This window comes from Electrona antarctica, assembly GCF_951216825.1.
Source record: "Electrona antarctica genome assembly, chromosome: 4".
In the NCBI taxonomy this organism is placed as follows: domain Eukaryota; kingdom Metazoa; phylum Chordata; class Actinopteri; order Myctophiformes; family Myctophidae; genus Electrona; species Electrona antarctica.
The window spans coordinates 10,891,843-10,916,481 of record NC_136809.1 but is presented as its reverse complement, the minus strand read 5'-3'; the positions used below and the strand labels follow the sequence as shown (position 1 = coordinate 10,916,481).

Sequence of the window (24,639 nt, the reverse complement as noted above, 5' to 3'; positions counted from 1 at the left end):
CATTGGTATCAAAAACAACCAGCCACTGACGCGAAAATAAAACCGTCACGTGTGTCTGCTTTGATGCGTGCTGTACAGCAGCAAACACTCCGTTTTTCACTACTCCAAACAAAACATAATGTAAACACTTGCTAAATTGAACCTTAATCAAATGCTCGGCTAATATTATTCTTACCTTAACCGTGGAAAAACGGTGAAGTGATGCAAGTGCGGTGAAGAAGTTTGTGAGCAGGTGCGCGGTGAAATGGCGTCTGACGTCAGGTCTTCTTGAAGGGGCAAAAGTTATTGAAGGGGCGTGTCCAGGTTTCCAAGCCATAATGCTGTATATTTTACTGAATTCTGACCATTTTGTGTGGGTACAGAACAACATTGGTTGGAATTAAGTAAATAAATCCATTTGAGAAATACATGCACACGTTCTTGTATTGTTAACAAGAGATGATTCTCAAAAAAAGTGACATATTCTTGTACACAAAAAACTTAAATGTGTCTTGTTAATCATAACAGATTTAATCATGTTACATTTACTGTTCCTAATAACCATTTGCCCGTAAATTTTAATGCATTTTGACCATTGTGTGTGGGTACAGAACAATATTGGTTGGAATTAAGTTAATAAATCCATTGGATAAATAAATGCACACTTTCTTGTATTTTTAACAAGAGATGATAATCGAAATACTTGACATATTCTTGTAAACGAACATACTTAAATGTGGCTTGTTAATCATAACTGATTGAATCATGTTACATATACTGTTTGTCCGATGGACTTTTATCAGTGCACACACACACACACACACACACACACACACACACACACACACACACACACACACACACACACACACACACACACACACAGTGTGCTTCCTAACCAAGGGTTAATCTTCCCCCCGAGCTCCTTATCCTAGCGTGACTGATGTTAACCCTTGCCTTGCCAGACACCTGCAATCCTCATTTCTAAATTTGCAGCATAGTTACTCTTATGTCTTTGTGCCTTTATTGATCGTATCAAGCGAAGACAGACAGGAAAGAGGGAGAAGGGGAGAGACACGCAGAACAGGTTGTCATGAATGGGACTCGAACACGCGACACGCTGTCAGGCCAAAGCCTATATGTGGCATGCGCCTGGACCACTAGGCCAGCGGGCGCCCCTAAGTCAAGCACTTTGATGTTGTCTGTTGAAAGCCACTCCAGGTGCTACATTTTAATGTAATAATGTTCAGCAACTACAGACAAATATTTTGATGGAAAAATAATAATAATCGTGATCTCAATTCTTGTGGAGGAAAATCAAGATTCACATTTGAGCAAGAAGAGTGCAGCACTACTCCTGCATTTAAACATTGTCTAAATGAAATGACTAGTACACTTCACCTTGAGAATGAGGTACTTCTTAAAAATAGAGACAATTTGATGAAGTTTGGCTGTTAATTGAATTAGAAGCACCTAATGGACAGGATACTGATGTGGTTGACCGTCTATCATCATTTACAATGTTTTCCATGACAGCATATCATCTTATTGTATTTAATGTAGTCACTGAGCAGTAGGGTGGGAGGGATTGGGGGTTTTCTTTTTGTCTGTCTGGTTTTTTTTCTTCATAAAAGACAAAAACTGATATATATATATTATACTGTGCCAATTGTATAATTATTTTCAATCTGTCAAAAAAAGACAGATGACTCACTCTCCATTTTCTGCTTCAGTCTGAAAGCCACAACCCAGAATATCGTTTTAAATTTATAGCTAAACATGTACTCATTGTCAGTCAACAGTATCAAAATGTATCAATCAACAATATAGAATTGTACACTCCCTCTAAACTTGCATAATGGGGATATTTGATAAGGTCTTGATAAGATATTTGTCATACTTGACAAAGAAACGTTTGTGGGCCCGGTTACTGCACAGAGCAACCAAAAGGTATGCCCCCCCCCCCCCCCCCCCCCCCCCCCCCACACACACACACACACACACACACACACACACACACAGACTCGCTCAGAATCAGATCAGCCAACAAAGGGAGGCTGGCAGAAAAACTTCACTACCAACAGCCAGGACAACGCTCCACACGTCCAAGACTCTTCTCCCTCCTTCTCACTAAAAGTTAAGGCACATCTCTCCCACCATCAACTGGAGATGGCAATTCAGGCCGACTGGATTCTCGAAAGACATTGAGGTTTCCCTCATCTGCAGTGTTGACGAGATACACATCACAGTTCAATTTCATTGTCACATCAATGAAGACCTAAATTGCCCGTATGTCATGGGAGAACAGATCTTTAATTTAAGCTGTAGGTCATTCCAAGTGGCCGGGGCACTAAAACAAAAGGATGTTTTGTTCAGTGTTTCCTTTAGTGTGAGCAAGTCACTGAACCATGTCCTTATTTCAACTCCTTATCACCAGCATAGAGCAGTCGTCACTCAGCTTGTACAGAATGCAGAGGCTGGCCTCTCTAGTACAGCTACTAAAAGACGTGAGCATATTAGCCCTGCCCTGGTCTCACTGCAACTAGCCTGGGGTCCACCGATGCTTTCTATGGCATAGGCAGCTCCCGGCAGGATCCGCCGGGAGAATCTAGACATGATGAGACTAATTAATTAGAGCGACAGAGAGAGATGAGTGTGTGTGTGTGTGTGTGTGTGTGTGTGTGTGTGTGTGTGTGTGTGTGTGTGTGTGTGTGTGTGTGTGTGTGTGTGTGTGTGTGTGTGTGTGTGTGTGTGTGTGTGTGTGTCAATTCAACAAAGGTGCAGACGATCAGAAATCAGCAGAGAGTGATCGACGTTTGCGCTACTGTATGCCATATTGATGTGGACTCGGACCAAGACTTTTTTTCTCTCCCTGGAAATAAAAACATCTGGGTTTCCGAGGCTACACTTCAACTGGCTCGCCCATCATTTTAGACAACATTTTAAAGGTGATAAATCACTAAATGGGGCAATAAATCACTCTCTGCCACCTTTAATCTAACATCCCAGAGCCCTGAGGTCCTCAGGTAAATGTGAGAGGTTGACCTGCTGGACACTGGGCTGGCAGCCTTCATGGTCACCCCACCTCCTCCACCTGGGCTAGAACACCGTGCCGTCTCATCTGGAGAGAACATGGAGGCCGACAGGTCGTACTGTAGACAGAACAGACAGACAGGTCAACAGAGTAGACAGAACCACAGACAGGTCATACTGTAGACAGACAGAACAGACAGGTCATAGTGCTGTAGACAGAGCCACAGACAGGTCATAGTACTGTAGACAGAGCCACAGACAGGTCATAGTGCTGTAGACAGAGCCACAGACAGGTCATAGTGCTGTAGACAGGTCACAGACATGTCTGTTCTGTTTAAGTGGGGTCCAGGTAGCTTCAAGCAACGATTAGAGCCAATTGTTTTTATATCTGAAATCTGGAGTTGGAATACCAACCCTTGACTACTAATACATCCAAACAGAAATGTCTGACTCTGATCTAATTGTATTAAGCTACGTTAAACTCACCAACATTGCAGCTGTACAACAGAAAGCTTTTCATCTGTCAACTTAAGTCTTTGTTTCATTAAAAAAAACACCATTATTTGTGTTGGGAGTTTGGAAGCACAATTGAAAACACACCCATACCAAACACAAACCTTGCGTCACCAGGCCTTCACCCAAACACTTAGAAAAAGAATCACATGCACAGAATTGATTGGCAGAAAGTAGATCATAACATGTCTATGCTGGATGTTTATGAAACAAAAACTTGGCAGATACAAGCTGTCGCCTCACAGCTAGAAGGTCCTGGGGTTCGATTACCGCTGGGGGCGCTATGGGTGCTGGCGGCGTGTTCCCTCTGCCTATGCCATCAGTAGGCCTATGCCATCTTATAAATAAGATGTTGAGGGTAAAATGGCCTCAGACATTAGATGTTTTTGGATACCATGTGATTCTGCATTGTTGTCATATTTTGCTTTGCAGTCGCTACTGTGCATGTGCAACTATCATCAGATTGTAAGGGAAGAGAGATGGCTCCTCTTTAGTTTAGTTACATGTTACACTAGAACAAATGGAAAAACACATGATTTGATTAATTGCAAAAAATTCCAGTGATTAGTGCCAATTCGATTAATCGATTATTAAATTAGTTGACAACTAATTGAATTAACAATTCGATTACGATTAATCGATTTTGTTCTACCAGTCAGCAGTGGCAAGTGTCCTCTTCTACGCTGCAGTCTGCTGGGGAGGCAGTGTGATGGATAAAGATGCCAAGCGGCTGAACAAACTGGTGAAGGCGGCTGGCTCAGTACTGGGGGAGAGGCCGGACTCACTCACTGGAGTCTGTTGTGGACAGAGAGATGCACACAAAACAAGATGCGGCCCATAATGGACAATGTAAGTCATCCTCTCCACAAAAGCTTGGCAGACCAGAAAAGTGGTCACAAGGATCTGTTCCGTTCTTTGACGTGTAAGAACAAACGATTCAAGAACACTTTCGTACCAACAGCAATCAGACTCTTTAACTCCACGGCCAGCCGCTAGGCTTATGGACTGGACTATAGGCTTTCTAGCATTTTGTTATGTATGGGTCTATGTGCAATATCTAGTGACACCTTTATTACCGTTATTTCTATGCTTATTCATAATATATTTTTAAAATATTTGTCTTTTTAATCTGTGTCCCCCCTTTTTGTGTGATGTATTTTAAGTTTTTAACCTTATTGTATGAGCTATGGGATCATCTGAATTTCCCCTCTGAGATCAATAAATTATCTATCTATCTATCTATCTATCTAATCGTTGCAGCCTTACAGAAATACCATAACATACTAATTCAGAGCATTATTATTATGTTGTGACACTTATGTAAAAATAAAAACCTTGAATATTACATGAAATGCATTCTAAATTCTGTAATTATATGCAACAGCTAGTGTAAAGTGAACTAACCCCACAACAAAGTGACAACGATTGCTGTCTGAGAGACAGACAGTCATAACTTTATGTGCATCATGTTTCAAGACCTATTTGGGGTTGTTTAGTTTTAGTAATGCTGTATGTATGTCTGTTACTAGATAAACAAACGTTTGTATTTTCTTCTTCTAGAATCTAGATAGTCTACTGTCTGTTTGCTTTCCATTTCATCTGAACCACCCAACCACCTCACCTAGCTCTAATGCGCAGTAATGCGCTGCGCATTAGAGCTATGGACCAGAGCTACACCTCACCAGCGCATTAGAGCTATGGACCAGAGCAACATTGTCTCATTATGATTACCTCACCTTCTGACGTTTGGCAAAATACTTCAATTACCTCAATTCTTGACGTATTTCGGAAAAACGTCATGGCGTGACTTAAGTGTAAAAAGGTCACGCTCTGACGTTTTTTATTTTTCTGTCTAAAATAATCTGAAGCTATATTATTATAGCTATATTATTATTCATGTCATGTCATGACATTAGGACCTGGGAGCTGCCTGCCCAGACAGAGCCTCTATATTAAACTCCCGTGAGATCAATGAAGCTCACGTTTGTTCTCGTTCTGTCGTGTGCATGCATGTAGCGTCAGTGCCCAGCAGCACCCGTCGCGTCCGTGTAAATCAATTTACCAAGGTATGTTACAACAAAGGCTTACACATTGTAGTCTGTTGCATTTAGTATGATTTAGAGTTGTAGGTACTTATTGTTGTTGTGCTTCTAGAAACTGTTGGTGCTGTTGTGGGGCTAGGCTGTACAGAGCAGACTACACTTGGACCCAGTGTCCACACACACTATTTAACAGAACACAGGTATGAGTCTCACACTTCAATGTGGACTTTGGCATGCAACCACCTTATGTCATACTTTTAATTCACATATTTATTATGATGGGGAATTAATATTGTTTCTGTATTTCATGGTAGAACAATATCATGTTACAACAAAGGCTTACACATTGTAGTCTGTTGCATTTAGTATGATTTAGAGTTGTAGATACTTATTGTTGTTGTGCTTCTAGAAACTGTTGGTGCTGTTGTGGGGCTAGGCTGTACAGAGCAGACTACACTTGGACCCAGTGTCCACACACACTATTTAACAGAACACAGGTATGAGTCTCACACTTCAATGTGGACTTTGGCATGCAACCACCTTATGTCATACTTTTAATTCACATATTTATTATGATGGGGAATTAATATTGTTTCTGTATTTCATGGTAGAACAATATCAGAACGGATCCAGACCTGGCTAGCCTGAATCCTGCCTGCTGGGTATAAGTGCCTTGGGCCTAGGAGGTAGGAAGTTTGCTTTTAATTGTTTCCATGCTCTACAGTGCCTCTAGTATTTTATATAACCTTATTGAAAGAAACCTCCTGTACTGTATATTTTACTGAATGACCGTTGTTACCCCCCTTCCCCACTTCTAGTGTGCTTTTACCTTTTGACTAACAGCAAGCGTTTGTGCGCAACATAAGCCGCAGTGCCATGATAGTTTGCAGTGATTTATATCTTATTCTCGTAGCAGTTTGCAGTGATTTATATCTTATTCTCGTAGCAGTTTGCACAATACACATTACACAATACACAATTGCACACATACAGTTTGGTCACATGTATTTGGAAGTATGAACCAGTTTAGCATTTTGCATGTCCACATGAGGCTGTTTACTTTTGTCAATGTAGGGTGTTCAGTGTACAAGTGGAATTAAGTCAGTGTATTGGGAAGTATGAACCAGTTTAGCATTTTGCATGTCCACATGAGGCTGTTTACTTTTGTCAATGTAGGGTGTTCAAATCGTAACTGTTTTCTCTATCTTGCAGATCTTGTCAAGTTACCATGACCAAAAAAAAAGCCTGTCCACAATGCCAGGAACCAAATGTGTCCAACAGAAAAACATGTAGTAAATGCAAAGGAAGCCTCCCAACTAAAGTTAAACAGAAGTTGTTGGAGAAGTTCAGCTGTGAGTGGAGTAGGGGTATCAAACAAAATATGAACGCTGCACGGGAGAAAGACAGAGCAGCAGTTACCGTAAGTAAAGCGACATTGTGTACTACTAGAAACTGTACACAACCTAGCCCTAGAATGTCTCTGTTGTTCGTGGCAGCGGTGGCCGAACGGATAGCGGCGCGGTCTAGATACCGGAAGGTTGCCAGTTCGAATCAGCCGTCCGACACGTTAAAATTACCACCGCTGAAATGCCCTTGAACAAGGCATCAACCACTACGATGAAATGTGTTCTATGAGCAGGGCCTGGCTGGAAACAAGTTCTTGAGCTTAGCCCAGATACCCTGGGTAAATATAGATTTCATTTCATTTCATTTCACATACAGTTGGTACAGTATTCCACATACAGGAGCTATAGATCAGTGTCATGATTTGCGGTAAATTGTTGGTTAAGCTGGGTATGGTAGTGAGTAATCATGTAGTGTGTGCTGACCATTAAACTACAGCAATGTTGCTTCTAAGATTATAATCTAGATGAGACTTGTGGCAGAACAATGTATGTACCAACTGCTTTTGTTAATTTCAGGTGACCAGACTTCATGCTTTAGGCTATCAACCACTTTTACTATACGGCACCAAGAAAAGTAATGGATGGGTTGCCAACATTGAGACAATGCTCCTGCCAAGCTCCCTGTTGAGCAATTTGCGGAGAATATATGAATTTATCCTGAACGGTAAGAACTTTTTTTTTAATCTCTTCTGAATTTTGAAATGCACATTTTGTCTTTGTACACACAAATGAAAGTAAACATGTTGACCAATCAAAACCACTACAGGTCCCACTGAGGAGCAGCCGTCACAGGACACAGAGTCCCCCAGAGGAGGAGATGATTGTACTAGATCTGATTGAAGTGGACCCTTCTGATCCTCTCCCTGGCCCCACTGTGCCTACACCTCTCTATTCTGCTTCCTCTCTCACCACTCTACCTACTGTACCAGAAGTGGACCCTTCTGCTTCCTCTCTCACCACTCTTACTGTACCAGAAGTGGACCCTTCTGCTTCCTCTCTCACCACTCCTGGTACGGTAGGAGTGGTGAGAGAGGAAGCAGAAGGGTCCACTTCTGGTACGGTAGGAGTGGTGAGAGAGGAGGAAGCAGAAGGGTCCACTTCTGGTACGGTAGGAGTGGTGAGAGAGGAGGAAGCAGAAGGGTCCACTTCTGGTACGGTAGGAGTGGTGAGAGAGGAGGAAGCAGAAGGGTCCACTTCTGGTACGGTAGGTAGAGTGGTGAGAGAGGAAGCAGAAGGGTGCACTTCTGGTATGGTAGAAGTGGACCCTTCTGATTCCTCTCTCACCACTCTACCTACCGTACCAGAAGTGGACCCTTCTGAAGGGTCCACTTCAATCAGATCTAGTACAATCATCTCCTCCTCTACTCTCAGTACTGCTCTGTCTGTCTGTACAACTGGTCCGTCTGGCAATAAGAGAGGGAGGCTGACAAGCGGCAAGAACAAGGTGAACAACAAGAAGATGAAAAGACAGGGTAAGTTTTGTTTTGCATGGTTTTACACCACACTTAATAAATTCAGTGGTAATCCTGGCTTAATACAGGTTATTTTCATTGAATTTGGTAGCCACAATACCCAGTTTTTATTTTTTCTCTCTGTAGTTGTGAAGATGAGTTCTCCAGAACCAGTCAGAACCATTTCTCCAGAGCTCCCAGCAACAGGACGGGGGAAGAGACCGATCAGATCTAGTACAATCATCTCCTCCTCTACTCTCAGTACTGCTCTGTCTGTATGTACAACTGGTCCGTCTGGCAATAAGAGAGGGAGGCTGACAAGCGGCAAGGAGAACAACAAGAAGATGAAAAGACAGGGTAAGTTTTGTTTTGCATGGTTTTACACCACACTTAATAAATTCAGTGGTAATCCTGGCTTAATACAGGTTATTTTCATTGAATTTGGTAGCCACAATACCCAGTTTTTATTTTTTCTCTCTGTAGTTGTGAAGATGAGTTCTCCAGAACCAGTCAGAACCATTTCTCCAGAGCTCCCAGCAACAGGACGGGGGAAGAGACCGAGACGATTACCCCTGCACTTCAACGACTTTGACATTGTCTCCCTCCGCCTTGTAGTTTTTGTTTTATTTTCACTTAGATCCTCTACTGCGGTTTGCATGTCATTGTGAATATTTGTTCACCTATTTCTTCTTTGCAGCACCAACTGCATATGGGCCCGATGCCGTGGAAAATAAAATCGAGATGCTGGTGGTGAGTCTCAAGAGGAGGATTCAGCGTATGTATGGTGATAAGGCCGGTAACAAAGGTCGTGCCAGGATCCGCCGCAAGATCAGGGAGGAGAAGGAGATCCTGTCTGCTCTTGTGGAGCAATATAACCAAATGGTTCCAGAACCCCTGTGCATGGATTCCATCCTGTCTGTTGAAAAAGCATGGCCATGGCAGCTACAACACAGTGGTATGTACACTAGACTGTGTACTTGACTATCAACAAATCTGACACATAACGACACAAGTAATTGATCATATGCTCGCTTGTTGTTGAGCTGGGGAGTGGCCAACCTTAAATGGCAATTGACAAATCCTACTCATTCTCCCTGTGAATCTTTGTCTTAAATGCATTCCAGAAACGGTCGATCTAAAAACGAAGAGAAAGGCATTTGATATCGTCATGGCTGTAAGGAGACTTGAGGAAGAGAAGAAGATCCTTGTGACAGAGATGAACCACCACTGGAGATGGCTTTCAACTCGTGCCAAAGGCCTGACGGAGCTGTCCTGCATTGTTTCTTCTGAGCCAATGAAAGGTATGTAGACCAGGGAATGCTTCTCGTTCCCCCAGCTTTCATTTTTGAGCTGAATGCGAACTAAAATATTAGCCTGGGTACAGAGGCTAATCATTCACAGACAACTCTCATGACTATTGTTAAAGTTACTAATACAGGCTATATCTTGTGTTCTACATCCAAGATTCACTGAGAGGCCTAAGTGAAGAAGGATTGAATGGTCTGCAGAGCATCATCCAAAAGAAGCTCTGGAACATCAGGGAAGTGATGAAGCATACACAGGAACGGTACCTGCAGGTTTTGGCTGAAGAAGAGAACATCAACTTTTTGGACGACAGCGATGATGATGTTGACATTGACTCTGACTCTGAAATGTCTGATGATGAACTGTAATTACACCTGCTATTCAGCCACACTGGAACGAACACTTTTTTTTTTTTTTAAATATTCTTTGGTCAGTCGTCGTCGGCTGTTTTTAAAATGTGCTTTATAAATAAAATTGACTTGACTTTTCTCTAGTGATCTGCTTCCCATATGTCCTTATTGCACAGCAACAAAACAATTTGATTTTATCACATGTCAGCTTGCAGATCTGCTATTTTCTAAATATTTGTATACATTTGCACTTGGGACAGTTACTTTTTCCACCATGACTGTTACAGTGTCGTGTAGGGGTATAATTAATTTGAAGATAACTTTGTGTAAAGTGCTTTACAGTAGCACCAGTGAATAAATCAATTGTTCTAAACAACCGCCACATAGTTCATAGTGAAGGGACTTCTTGACCTATTTATTGCACTTATACCTTGTGATATGATTTATAACAGCCACTAGATGGCAATGATGATAACTGCCACACATCAAGGCCACACCTACAAACATTTCTAGATCTTAGAATAGGATGTATGACATGTATGCTACCAACCCCTATCAGTTCAAATAAAGTTACATATCAAGAACCAAGTTTCTTCATTGAGATACAGAAACATTACATACCTCACCTGTGATACTAAACTGAATACTCTGATTGCAATTTTGCACTGATCTCTTGTGATACTATACTTGTACATTGCTGCTAAATTTCCCCTCGTGGGACAAAGTATCTCAAATGAAAAGAGAACACAAAGGGGTTCCCACCCAAAATGGGTTAAAAGAGGATACTTTAGTTGACTTTAGTCTGGAAATGGGACATTTTTTTATGTTTCACCTCGCTGTATGGCGTGCCAATTTTTGTTTTACACCTCTGCTGCTTAGCGGACAGTGTGGTGTTGTAGAGGAGGTCTCCCCGGACATGTGCATATGTCACACTAGTCGATACATAGCAGGGATTTTTGTCCAGTGTCCACTTTAGTTGACTTTAGTCTGGAAATGGGATATTTTTTGACCTTTCACCTCGCTGTATGGTGTGCCAATTAAAATTTTACACCTCTGCTGCTTAGCGGACAGTGTGGTGTTGTAGAGGAGGTCTCCCCGGACATGTGCGTATGTCACACTAGTCGATACATAGCAGGGATTTTTGTCCAGTGTCCACTTTATAAAGTCCATGCACTCCAGTGAATGGACTTGGGCACTCCAGTGCATGGACTTGGGCATTTATCCATTTAGATAACTTTTTTACGTTATTTAATTACTTATTTTTACACAGAAACATAATGTGTGTCTTCACAATAACTGTAATGTAATAACAATACTAATAATGTAATGTAATAATTATTTAATTAACCACGCTTTTATTCTGAAAGCAACCGGATGTCTTAAATTTGCTAGCTCTCAAACAGGAAGTTCTAGATTTGCCAAAAGAACGGAGCCATAACATTAGACATAGTGACATGTTTAAGCATTTATTTCATATTTATATGTCGATATCAGCTCTGACATTTATTTCAGACCTGCTCTAACATGACATGAATAATAATATAGCTTCAGATTATTTTGATATCAGCTCTGACAACATGACATAAATAATAATATAGCTTCAGATTATTTTAGACAGAAAAATAAAAAACGTCAGAGCGTGACCTTTTTACACTTAAGTCACGCCATGACGTAATATTTTTTACGTCAAGAATTGAGGTAATTGAAGTATTTGCCAAACGTCAGAATGCGAGGTAAAATTATGACATGTGTGTGAATGTGTTGCCTGTAGGCCGTGTTGGGACCCCAGAAAAAGTGCCCAGAAAATGAATTTCATTCCCGCGTCATGGGCACTACTCATTCAATGCATTTTTTCATAGATAAGGACCATGAAAAATAGCTCGACCAATGCTGGTTATTTAGTTATAGGACCCACTACAGTGGTGTTCGATACGAACTTAACCGGGATATGGAAACCTCCAATGAAAAGCTCTATAATTTGCTTGGCCAGATATTCCGTCCTATCCAACCGACTCAGGCCAAAGATATTAGATATTAGAAATCAGAAGTCTCTGATTGTAATCCTTATATACTTTTAGTTATATGCGTGTCATAATGACAATGCTATCCAATCGCATATGACGATGACACACGTGTATATCCCTATATGGGGTTTCCATATTAATCTGATGTCAGCATTGGATATTTCCATTATCTCCACATATGGGCTATAAATTATCCTCATATGTGGAGATCCAAGTGACGGCCTTTTATCCCCATATATGGAGATCCATTTGAGAGCCTTCGCAACAGCCACCCCCAGGTTTCCCATGGAAATCTGCATCATATTAAGAAGGCTTGAACAGTGTCGATGTCGATCCTTCTGGCCACCCCATTAGAAGAGTATCTGACTCTACAAGCCACCCCGTCGGAAGAGTATGGCCATCTCTCCTTTATGATCTTCTGGATCAACACAGTCCATATATAAACTGTGTAAGATTCAACTTGAATGGGTTGGTAAGATATATCATTTTTTTTTAAATCTTTCTCCTTTTTTTTTTTTTTACTTTCTCTTTTCTTCTTTCTTTTTTCTCTCCAATCTTCCTCCTTTCTTTTTTTTCTTTCTTCTTTCTTTTTTCTTTTTTCTCTCCTTTTTTGTTGTTTATCTCAGTACATTTGCAATTAAGTGTCCATTGGCATCTCTTTGATACCCAGACAACATGGAAGTAGTGAGGGTCTTTCTTCGTTTCAGCCGCCCCAGTTATCCTATAACTTCTCATTCCATATCACATATGTTAATCGGTTAAGGCAGGAAGGCTAATTATTCTAGCCACTGGTCGTAAGTAGGTTCGGTCTCCAACCTTTACCTTTCTGATTCGTTTATCAGCGCCGGGAATGGTCCTGGAGATCTTCCCAATAAGCCAAAGGGCTCGAGGTAACTGAGGATCCACAATCATCACTGGAACCCCAACCTGGACGGCCGCTGTCTCCTTCTGCCATTTCTGACGTATTTGGAAATTAGGTAAGTAATACATCAGGAAGTGTTTCCAGAAGTGATCAGCTAGTAACTGACTATGTCTCCATCTTCTCCTTCCCAACATGTCTGCATTAACTTGCGGTTCTGAACTTTGGGTTAAAAGTTCTGCTCATAATATATAATACTACTCATAGTAATACTAGTAATAGCCTACTACTCATAATAACACAAGTAAGACGCGCGAACGCGGGAAGCGAACGCAGCTCGTAAATTGCAATAACAACAATTAGTTTTTTTAAGTTCTCTTTTTTGTAAGTTCTTTTTTTAGTGTGTGTATGTGTGCGTGCGTGCGTTTTTTTTAGTTTGTTTTTTTAAGTTTTTTCTTTTTAAGTTTTTTTTTTAGTTAAGTTTTGTGTGCGTGTGTGTGTGTGTGTGTGTGTGTGTGTGTGTGTGTGTGTGTGTTTTGTGTGTGATACAGCTGCACCCTCTGGTGGTGGGCAGGTGGTGTTACAGTGTGACACACAGACAGACAGACAGACAGACAGACAGACAGACAGACAGACAGACAGACAGACAGACAGACAGACAGACAGACAGACAGACAGACAGACATGTTCTGCTAGGTCTCATAGTTAGTGCTCACTGCGTTCGCAACCAAAAGGAGTGCAACAAAGTAAACCATGTACAACCCAGATTCGGCACAAACAAGGGACTAAATTCTTTTCGCTCCTATGCCACCAAAATGTGGAACGCCCTACCAACAGTCATTAAGACATGTGAATCCCTTGACTCCTTCAAAACCGCTCTCAAAGGGCACCTATGGACGGCTGCAATTCGAAACTGGACCCCGTAAAATCTGAATCCCCCCCCCCTTTTTCCCCTCACTGTATATGTTTCTTTTCCCTTTTTACCTCCTTTATGATGAATTCCTGTTCTGTTCTTTGACTATATAGAAGTGTCTATTTGTACGTAAAATGTTTTGATGAATTGAACATGGTGGACCCTCTTGTAAACAAGTGTAATGCTTAATTGGGTCGTCCATTCACAGTTAACAGTCTTTGTATTAAGTTTGTGCTTGAAATGTACTGTAATTCTGCAAACTGTTAATAAATATTTCAATCAATCAATCAATATCCTGCAGTATTTTGTCACAGGCCAGAAATGTATATAAAAGTATATAACCAAAAAACGAAAATCTTGTGCTGCTGTTTTTGCTTGTAAAATGTGTTATATTGATTTTGGCAACACACAATCTTTCTCAAATGTCATAAGGCCATAATTGACAGCACACTTATTGTGCTGTCTACATGACATGCTATAAGTCTGTTTCAAATGCTATCTAAGTCTAAAAAGTGCTGTCTAAGGGGGTAGGGTAAGTGCTATGGGCCATGATGGAGTCATGGCCCATGTGAAAAGGTGGGTGGGTGTGAAAAGGTGGGTTTTCAGACTACGGCGGAAGATCGGGAGTGATGCTGCAGTTCTGATTGCAACGGGAAGTGCATTCCACAGTTTTGGGGCCAGAAGGGAGAAGAGTTTGGGACGTGTGGAGCGTTGTCCCAGCGTTTTTAGTGAGGGTACTTCCAGCTTCCCTGCGTTGGCTGATCTGAGTGCGCGGGAGGGTTTGTAGGGTTCAATCATGCTTGCAAGATATGGGGGAGCCATACCTTTGGTTGCTTTAAATGCCAGTATCAGAGTTTTGTATTCTGTGCGGGCAGCGACCGGGAGCCAGTGCAGGGAGCGGAGCAGGGGGGAGACATGTGAGAAACGTTATTGGCACCCAGCACAATGAAGCATACACATAGTAAATTTAGCCAAAAGCTTATGTTTCATACATTAAAAATTTCACAACCTACTGTGTAATGATAGGTAGAAAAGAAAAGCAGCACACCTTGGCCCAAAATGGCTGATGGTCTATCAAAATGTTACCACGCCCCCCTAAATTGGAATAATGCAAAATGTACAAGACTAAAAATAAATGCAATAAAAGTCAGAATTATTTCAACATATTGTATGCAACATTTATTAAAGTACCACAAACTGTCACAGCATCTGACATTTGTAAACCCCCCGCCCCCCCTCCCCCTCCCCCTCCCACATCACCATTGTGAACTCGGACATGTTGAGTACACCATAGTTTTAGAAATGTTGAGTATGGGACCCAGCATGTAGAAACTGCCGGATGCTAGCTTGCATATGTTGAGCAATTTTCACAATTAGCATAATTAACTTTAATTACCATAATCACCTATATGAACAATATTTCAGCAATAGTCCCAGGCCTTACGGATATTTCCATGCCAATCAATATTAATTGGACCAAATTTGGCCCGGATGTAGCCCAGGGCATGCTCTAATGATTAAGCTAGGGCGCCCGAGCCTGTGACCTTCGGGGTCGCCTGCATGGCTGCCTTCACAGTTTTGGCTGTAACATTTGAACCAGATGAGCTACAAATGCAAACGTGGTGTCTATTCATTTAGTTATTTGACCATTACAAACACGTTGGAATACTTATCATTACAATTGGGTGTGGAACCCTAATTTGCATATTTCCAAGATGGTGGCTATGTGAAAACGAGTTATAACTTAACTTTTGACACTTTCAGTCAAGTCGATGTTATTTATTTTAATCATTAGAAACACATTAGAATGATCTAGAACACTCAGGTTTGCCATTATGGTGTACAGCTTCATCGCTGTATGCACCTAAACCACCCACTCCATGTGAGGTCCCCACGACGGAGCCTGTGTCTTCCTCACCAGCCATTTTCAGCATCCTGTTGCATACGCTAAAAGATCTGAGCCTTCGAGAAGAACACATCATCAGTGCATCAGAGTAGTCAGACCAGTCCAACGACCTGTTTAGGTGCACTCGGAAACTAGAAACCTGTAGTTGTCTACATTCTCCACTACCTCAGCATTTATTGTGTCATTAGAAAGCCTACTTTCCTTAGTGGACGCACTCTGAGGCCCCGACCACACGTATAAACTGTACTTTTTGGCCAAAAGGGGATTTTGTTTCCACCGGAAAAAAATACTTTTAGTTACTCAGCTGCGCCCTCTACCAATATTGCCCAGAGAATTGCCTCATAGAGAATATTTTTCCTCCGGTGAAAAAAAATCCCTTTCTGCCCAAAAAGTACAGTTTATACGTGTGGTGGGGGGCTCAGAGTGCGTCCACTAAGGAAAGTAGGCTTTCTATTGACACAACTCACCTTTGTTTTGGTGAGTAGCAAAAACGTTCTTTTTATTTACGCTAAAGAGGAGAGGCTGGTCTGCATTCATGCGAGCAGCGGAAGTTGAGAGTAACATAGCTCTAAATGAAACGCATTAGAGCTATGGACCAGAGATAATAGTCCACCACCATCTCCTTGGTCTCGCTAGCATTGAGCCAGAGGTGGTTTGCCGTACGCATGGTAACCTCTTTAACCATGCGTGCTCAACAGTGTTGTGACCTGAGATGGAGGGATGCAGCTGACCACTGCAATGTCATCTGAAAAATTCTGCAGGTGACATCTTGTAGTTGAAGCGGATGTCAGATGTTTATAGGGTGAGCAGGAAAGGTGACAGCACTGAGCCCTGGGGAGCGCCCGTGATGTACACCAGCACCTCCGAACAGACAACCCTGCATTCTCACATACTGCAGTCTGCACCCCCCCCCCCCCCCCCATCAACACAAGCTTCTGCAAGCAGTTGTGACTGGATAGTTTTGAAGACACTGGAGAAGTTAAAAAAAGCAGGGTGGATGTTTTGGACAAAATCTGTAGTACTGTCAAAAATGTTGTTTTGCGAGGGGTCACGTGATGCGGAGAGAGTAGGAGCATGAGAGAGGAGCTCCTCAGAACAAACATTTAATTTAACAATTTTGGTGAACGTGAGGGTTGCCAAAACAGCACAGCCGAAGGATATGGAGGAATGTCATTACATGACTTTTGGACGTCAACTCAAAACAGAAGAATTTTGAGATCCAGCACTCGAAGAACTCTGATTCAAACGCACGCTGCCAGTGCCGAGCCTGCTGACAACATGGCGGAGGGTGACCACACCGACGCGCTGGTGGCCAAGATAAGTGAAGGCGTGTTTGCCAAACTCAGCGCCAGCATAGACACAAAGCTTGATCAAATACTTAAGTCAGTGAATTCAGTTGTCGAAAAAGTTAAAGTTGTTGAACAGAGAGTGGACAGCGCAGAGCAAAGGATCTCTGACCTGGAAGACATCGTGTCTGGACTACAAGTTAAATTTGAACAAACCGTGACACAGCTGAATGACGCAACTACTAGGCTGGAATCTCAAGAAAATAGGTCAAGGCGCAACAACATAAAATTGGTAAATTTGCCGGAATCTACAGAAGGTGCCAATCCCAGAGATTTTATCGAGACGTGGCTGCCTAAAGTCTTGAATCTCACATTGAAAAATGACCGGATCAAGGTGGACAGAATTCACCGCACCCCCGCACAGCGACGCACGGATTCGACGAGACCCAGGCTGGTGTACATCCGTCTCCACAACTTCGCAGACAAGCAGAAGATCATGCAAAAGGCACGGAGCATGGGTGAGATTACCGTCAACGGGACCAGAATCCATATTTTTGAAGATTTTTCACCCGCCGTGGAGAAAAGAAGACGCGAATTTTCGGAGGTTAAAAAATCCCTCAGAGCCCTGGGCGCCGAATATAGTCTCCTGTTTCCCGCAACCCTGCGTGTGTCGCATGCAAACAAGACACAGTTTTTCAAGACTGTGGCTGAAGCACAGAGGTATGTGGAGGAGATACAAAAAGCATAGGGGACTCATGCGGTGGTTCTAGAATCTAGAGTCAGAAAGACTATTTGTATTATTATTTCTTTGTTTGAGGGGGCGTCCGACATGAATGGACTTGACAGTCTGTTTATAAACAGTAATTTGGTTTTATTTTATTTTTATTACAGGGACAAAGTGATAAAACAGCCACTTTGGAATAGGTTATGGGATTTTCTTTTTTTCTGGGAGGGGGGATAGAATTGTGGTATGGATCACATGACTTGTAGCAGTGGGAATCCAACCCCACTGATTGATATAATTTGTTTCTATTTAACACATCCACCTATTTTTATATTACCTTTTTTTTTTGTGTTGCACTTTTCTTTGTCGGGACAACTGCATACGCTATTGTTGCTGGGTATTAATATGAGTGTGTATTTTGACGGAAGGGAACGCATTGTCATCATCCTGATTCATACCTGAGGCCGGTAGGACCCCTGCTGGATTTAAGTTGTTATTGCAAACTCCTGTGGGCATATTTGATTGGCGATATAGCAACGGACCTCGGCTCGGGCTGGGTCAATCTATTGATAGCCTTGGTATTAGTTGGGATGGTGATTACCATGTGTGTGTGATCAACACGAAATATGAGAGGTAACATTTCTATCCATACAGGAGACATTGTTTCTTGAACATACTGTGTGAGCTGTCGTGGCAGGGGAAGTGTGATATGGGATTTTAGATTTGTGATTGCATGGTACCAATTTTATTTCATCTGACCGTGGACGTATAGTTTATTTTATGCCACATGGGCCCCCCCTCCCCTCCCCTCCCCTCCCCTCCCCTGTATTTTATTTTAATTTGTTGTTCATTTGTTTGGGCTGGCAACCTGTCACTATCCTAGAGAGATGTAATAATTGTTAAGAGTCTGAGGAGCTCTTTCTTATCCTACAAGGGTTTTTTGTTTGACGGTAGGTAGGAAGGAAGTGTTGTTAGAGGCTGAGATGTCTCACATGTGCCCCATAGCTAGGCTGTCACAGTAAGTACGAGAGTTTTTGTTTTTTCTGTGTTTTAGATTTTTTTGAGTTCATTGTCACCACCACAAAACAGATATGATTGTTTGAACAGGGAAGACTGGAGTCAGATTTGTATACTTAGAAGCGATGTCAAAGGGACAGTACCGAACAGCAATAGAATAAATGATAAACATTAGATATGAATAGTATAAAATGTTGTACGTACAATATAAAGGGGATTCACCACCCAGTTAAACGGAAAAAACTACTAACCTTTTTAAAAAAGGAAAAGGTACAGATAGCTTTCCTACAAGAAACCCATTTAGTAGATATTAAACTAAAACGAGACTGGGTGGGCCAAGCGTATTACTCGTCATTCTCGTCCAATAGCAGGGGAGTTGCAATTCTGATTCATAGGGCTATTCCATTTGTACTTGCTTCATGCAAGCAGGATCCTGAGGGAAGATACATTCTCATCCATGGCACAATTTATGGTATACATATTACTATGATGAATGTTTATGCTCCTAACCCACCTCCTCCTTCATTTTGGACCAAAGTAGCAGCAGAATTAGAGGAATATAGGAGTACTTATACTCTGCTAGCCGGCGATACCAACTGTTGCCTTGATGATGCTAAAGACAGATCCCCAGGGGACAGGCAAAGACGAACAAACACAGGTACCTCTTTAGCTAAAATGCTGTCTGATGTAAATTTGATAGACATATGGAGGATTTTGAATCCAACTGCTAGGGACTACACATTTTACAGTAACCCACATAAATCTTACTGCCGTCTGGACCATTTCTTTATGCCACCTCAGATTATTGGACAGGTGACTAATTGTAGCATAGGCTCCATTCACATCAGTGACCATGCCCCAGTCTACTTGGAAATGGTCATAAGTGAAGACACAAGAGGTACACGGAAATGGCGATTCCCTTCATATTTACTTAATGATCCAAACTTTAAGAGAAAGCTGGAGGAGGAGATTGGTTTATATTTTGACATAAATGATAATGACGACACAAACCCTGAATATCTTTGGGAAGCTGCGAAAGCCTACACTAGGGGATTCACCATTTCATATGTGGCACACCGCAAAAAACAAATGTTGCGCAAACAAAATGAACTAGAAACAGAATTGAAGACAGCTGAATTAGCCCATAAATCGAATCCAACCAGAACAAATCTTATTAAAGTGCAAACCATTAAAGTGGCTCTAAATTCAATCCTGAATGAAAAAGCTTCTAGATCATTGTTCTACCAAAAGCAGCGACTGTATGAACACGGGAACAAACCCAGTAAATATTTGGTACGTCTGCTTAGTCAGAGACAAAATCATAATACGATAGCAGGAATTAAAGACACAGGAGGGAAAAAACATTATGATAAAAAGGACATTAACTCTGTTTTTGTATCATTCTATAAATCATTATATACACCTGATAATAATAGTACTAGAGAGGAACTTGATACATTCTTTTCTAAGATACAGTTACCAACTTTGACAGAAGAACAACAAAGGTCATTGGGAAAACCCATCCATGAAGCTGAAATATTAGAAGCAATATCCTTGATGCGCAGTGGAAAGTGTCCAGGTCCTGATGGGTTACCAGTTGAATGGTTCAGGGCCTACAAAGATAAACTTACTCCATACCTTGCTAAAACATTTAATTACAGCTTCAACACTGCTCACCATTTACCCGAAACAATGACATTAGCCAATATTTGTTTGATTTTGAAAAAGGACAAAGACCCTGAGGACCCGGCGTCATATAGGCCTATATCACTCCTCAATGTGGATGCAAACATTTTAGCTAAAGTATTGACCTTGAGGCTTGAACCACTAATATCAATCCTTGTGAAACCTGAGCAGACTGGCTTCATAAAGGGGAGGAGCTCCACTAATAACATAAGGAGGCTTTTGAACATAATTCAGATGGCCTCTGATTGGGACATGCAGGGTTTGGTGGTTTCGTTGGATTCTCTGAAAGCTTTTGACAGAATCCAGTGGCCCTTTCTTTTCCATGCTATGGAGCAATTCGAACTAGGTCCGAAATTCATTGATTGGGTAAAGCTGTTATATCGGTCACATAAGGCAACTGTAACTACCAACTCTTATTGCTCTGATCCATTTTCTTTGGGACGTGGGACACCTCAAGGATGCCCCTTGAGCCCCTTAATGTTTGCGCTCGCCATCGAGCCCTTGGCAGAGCTCATAAGGTCAACACCATCGATTATAGGCTTTAATGTTGATGGCAAAACGCATAAGATCTCGCTATACGCAGACGATGTCCTTTTGTACCTGGTTGACATTGATACCACTATCCCAAGTTTGCTCGATTGTCTACAGCAATTTGGACATGCATCAGGATTTAAGGTGAACCTAACAAAAACTGAGGCCATGCCTATTGGGGCCCTAGCGGGCTCTGCTCCACCTGACAGATTTCCCTTTAACTGGTCACCTAGGGGTATAACATATCTTGGAATAAGAATTTGTCCCTCTCTCAGAAAACTGTTTAAGCTTAATCTTAGACCAATCACGTTGCGCATTAAGGAAGACTTACAGAGGTGGGGAACTCTACCTGTGTCATGGCTAGGTAGGATAAGTGTGCTCAAAATGAATATCCTGCCTAGGCTGTTGTACCCTCTACAGATGTTGCCAAATTCAATCCCCAACAGCTTTTTCTCTGATCTGGATAAGATATTTACACAATTTCTGTGGCAGGGTAAAAGGCCTAGAATGAAAATAAGTAAGCTTCAAAGACACAAGGATGAGGGTGGATTGGGGGTTCCGAACTTACGTTTTTACTACTGGGCAGCACAAATGCGGTACATATATGAATGGGTGAACCCAGACATAACAAACACATGGATCGATATTGAATCTCAAAACTGTGGTATGTTGACACTTGAGGTCTGCCCCTTTGTGAATCATAACAAAGCTAAATTGGAGGTTGATCAGAACTTCATTGTCTTAAATACGCTGAACACCTGGAATAACATCAAAGTCCATTTTAAACTTAAAAAACATTTTTCACCTTTGGCTCCTATATGGAAGAACCCAGATTTTCTTCCCTCGTATCAGGACCCAGTATTCAGGGTTTGGCATGATAAGGGACTGGACCAGCTTGCTAAACTATATAACAGAGGCACAATGGAGTCATTTGAGAATCTAAGGAATAAATATTCATTGCAACAGTCACATTTCTTTAGATTTTTACAAATCCGTCATTATGTAACAAAGAACATGCAAGCCCCTGAGCCTAGGACATCCTTCTTAGAAAATATTCTTACACGTCCTGTGCCAGAAAGATTTATTTCCTATCTGTATGAATGTTTTGATATAAGTTCAAACCACTCCACTGATCATATTCGAAGGCAGTGGCAGATTGACTTGGAATGTCAGATAGAAGACAATACTTGGACAACAATTATAGGAAATACACTTACTATTTTGAGTTGCAATAATGATAGAGAAAGACAATTCAAAATTTTACACAGACTCCATTATACACCTCTACTGAGAAGCAAGCTTGGTCTCAGCTCTCCTAACTGTAATAAATGTGACACAGAAGTTGGTACATATGCACATATGCTTTGGAAATGTACAAAGATACAGGTGTTTTGGAATGAGGTGAAGAATGAGCTGGACACCTTGCTTGGATATGATTTGAACTTCTCCTCCTCTCCAGTGTGTACTAGCAGCTAAGGTATCCAGCGCCAAATTGGTTGGAATACTCTTATACATAGCGAGGAAGACTATACTCAAGCTTTGGATTCATAGAGACGTTCCTACACTGGATGATTGGTACAAGGAGGTAATGACTGTGGTTCCTCTGGAGAAACTGACTTATCTCCTCCGTGATAACATGGAAGGGTTCACAAAGGTATGGGAACCAGTCTTAGATACAGTGGACCCTTCTAGACTGTGCTTCAATGTACCTTATTGAACGGTAGTGAATAACAAAGACTCTGGTGACCTGTAATGTAATCATGTCAAGACTGTGGTGTACTCGTTTTGTCTTTTTTGTTTTGTTTGTGTTTGTTTTTTGTCTGTGCATTGTAATGTCTGTATTGTGGTTCTTGTTGTTTTCCTATGTTATGTTGAAAAAAGAAAAATGTGGTTCTATATACATTGAATTGTGATTGAACAGTTGTGAAATCTCAGAGCCTCAATAAAAATACATTAAAAAAAAAAAAGAAAAAAGCAGGGTGTCAAGGTGTGTGAATGCCTTGTTTAGCATGTAGAATAGATTACATCATCAAACCCAATGTCCACCTGGTATGCAAACTGAAGGGGGCCAATGTAGTCACTCACCATCGGTCTCAATGCACAAAGATTTTCACAGTTCCTCCCTGTCTTCAGGGACTCAGGGAGAGGCATATCGTTTGGATCAGCCCCCCATCACATGTATAAAATACACTTTTTGGCCAGAAAGGGATTTCTTTCCCACCAGAAAAAACATACTTTTAGTTACTCCACCTGCCGATATTGGCAAGAGATAATGTCATAGACAAGATCTTTCCTTCTGGTGAAAAAATAATCCCGTTCTGGCCCAAAAAATGCATTTTATACATGTGGTGGGGAGCTCAGAGTGGAAAGTAGGCTTTCTAATAACACAAGCCGCCTTTGTACTGGTGAGTATAGGTAAAACGTATTTATATTTCCGCAACAGAGGAGAGGCTGGTCTGCATTTCATGCGAGCGCATGCAGGAAGACAACAGTCCCATAGCTCTAATGAAGGCATTAGAGCTATACTATACTATACTATACTATACTATACTATACTATACTGTTACGCCAATACCTACTGTATGTATGGGCGATTGGGCGTACATACTGTAGGTGGTTCTGGACAACTACCTATCCAATCAACTCGACAACGGACATAAAAATGTCCCTGGGGTCAGCAGCAACGCGCATGCCGAGTTTGAAGTTGGTCGGTTGGACGATTTTCGAGATACGTCTACTAGATGGACGTGTGACGTGTCTATGCACGTACAGAGATGTTGTGCATTCATTATTTAATACTCCTATCTGTATCAATAGGAATGTGTATATTAGAGTGTTCTAGTAATAATCATACATCAGAGCATTTCAATGTGTTTTTAATGCTTAAAAATATAAAATAGACACCACGTTTGTCAAAAATGTCAAAAGTTAACTCGTTTTCACATATCCATATGGTTCCAGACACACCCAATCATAATGATAAGCATTCCAACGCGTTTGTAATGGTCCAAAAACATGACAGACACAAAGTTTGCACGTGTAGCTCATCTGGTTCAAACAGTTTTAGTTAGCAGCCATATTGGATTTGGCCGCGACGGCGACCCCAAAGGTCGCCAGCTGTACACTAATGTCAGATGCTGTGACACTTTGTGATACTTGAATAAATGTTTCATACCATATGTTGTAATAATTCTGACCTTTATTGCATTTGTCTTTAGTCCTGTCCATTTTTTGCATTATTCAATTTAGGGGGGCGTGGTAACAATTTGATAGATTTGTAGCCTTTGTGGGCCGAGGTGCGCTGCTTTTCTTTTCTACCTTTCATTGCACAGTAGATTGTGTAGATGTATGAAATATAAGCTTTTGGCTAAATTTACTATGTGTATGCTTCATGTGGGTGCCAATCACTTAAGTTGAAGCATTTTCTTAACCAAATTTCAATTTAATTCAATTCAATAGCCTTTATTGTCTCCGAGGAGAAATTTGTCTTGGGCACCAAGAGACAGCGTTATACATTACATACATACATACATACATACATACATACATACATACATACATACATACATACATACATACATACATACATACATACATACATACATACATACATA

The 24,639-nt window shown here is 41.4% G+C and overlaps 2 long non-coding RNA genes across 2 annotated transcripts in view; one reads left to right on the top strand and one right to left on the bottom strand.

Moving 5' to 3' along the window:
• Positions 1–24,639, bottom strand: part of LOC306922429 — a 154,345-nt gene that overhangs the window by 77,969 nt on the left and 51,737 nt on the right. The gene's annotated exons all lie outside the window — the stretch shown is intronic.
• On the top strand, positions 9,250–10,068 carry LOC306922025. Its single transcript, XR_013789876.1, has 3 exons — positions 9,250–9,379; positions 9,549–9,725; positions 9,889–10,068. It is a non-coding gene; the product is annotated as an uncharacterized lncRNA (long non-coding RNA).